The sequence below is a fragment of the Phalaenopsis equestris genome, unplaced genomic scaffold (assembly GCF_001263595.1).
Source record: "Phalaenopsis equestris unplaced genomic scaffold, ASM126359v1 Scaffold199465, whole genome shotgun sequence".
Classification (NCBI taxonomy): domain Eukaryota; kingdom Viridiplantae; phylum Streptophyta; class Magnoliopsida; order Asparagales; family Orchidaceae; genus Phalaenopsis; species Phalaenopsis equestris.
In genome coordinates, this window is record NW_018219338.1 from 1 (window position 1) to 1293 (window position 1293).

The following is a 1293-nucleotide window of genomic DNA, read 5'->3' on the forward strand; positions in this document are numbered from 1 at the left end:
AACTTCCTTTTTCATTTAATTGTTGGAGCATTTACCTACATACCATCCAATTCTTATGCATTGACATATTTAACACCTGAACTTCAGTTTTCAACATTTATACCACCCATATTTTTTAGCTCACATAAAAAATACCACTATTTTGATTTTTTAAAAATGAAATGTTCCTTTTTCATGCATTGATTAGGTAGCAAATATGTAAAAATTAAAGCTTAGGTGTTAGATATGAAACTATATAAGAATTGAGTGGTATATATGTAAATCTTCCTCAATTGTTTCGCTGTGGAAGATGCAATGAATAGCTAACACCATCTGATTTCTGGTACTTTTATTAGAAGAATGTCAGATTTGATAAAGCCAATGATTCTTCACCGGCATGGATATCAGATTCAGGAACTTCTGATTTAAGATTATCGTTGCAGCATCAGCTTAGCTCCGGAACACAAACGTAATTCTTCTGGACCTTATTTCTAATGATTGTTTGATGATTGTTGAAGCATGATTTGATGGAATTCTCAAATGACATTCTACTTTTTTATCCATATAATGATGATGTCTTCTTTTATCAGGAAATTAGACGAACTTGCTCCTTGTGAAATTGATCGTGCTACAGAGGGGTCGAAAATCCTAGGTAAAGGTTTGCCTAATCATAATAGATTTATTCTGTTATTTTCATAGTCAGGAATGATAATTGAATATTTCCGAATTTAACAGATATGACTAATAATTTCATTGATATAAAAGGAGAGTAGTTCTTCTGCTTTCGAAACTTTCTAAACTGAATCATCATTTTGGACTTAGTTTTGCTGAATGATTTTTTCTTTGTGTTGATGTTTCTTTTGTATGTTTGCAGCAGCAAATACTTAGAAAGAAAATGTGTCAAAATTATCATTTTAACTGCGTTCAATAGTCAGTGATAGAAACTATTGCTGTTTTGATTTTATAAAATTTTTCTGAGCCATGAGCTACGTAAGAAAGATTCTGCTCTTACTATACTGCGTCTTTATACACTGTTTTATGTACTTTGGACACAGGGTTTACAAATATGTTCATCCTCAACCTGCTATCTCCTACTAGAGGTGCGTTCTTGAGCATCTACTGGTAAGCTGGATGACCTCATGAATCAAATGAATTCCAGAATTGTTTGGCTACTCTGCTTTAAAGTTGCCATTTTGTTATGGTGACCGTATATATGATGTGCATGTATTACATTGTATATAACTTTATTATAAATGCAATATGATGTGCATGTCCAGCTTTGTATATAACTTTATTATAAATGCAACATGCATA

The 1293-nt window shown here is 31.9% G+C and overlaps 1 long non-coding RNA gene across 1 annotated transcript; it reads left to right on the forward strand.

Moving 5' to 3' along the window:
• The first annotated feature begins 260 nt into the window (after window positions 1-260).
• Window positions 261-1236, forward strand: LOC110035729. The gene is made up of 3 exons (XR_002295168.1): window positions 261-448; window positions 570-631; window positions 1035-1236. It is a non-coding gene; the product is annotated as an uncharacterized LOC110035729 (long non-coding RNA).
• The last annotated feature ends 57 nt before the right edge of the window (window positions 1237-1293 follow it).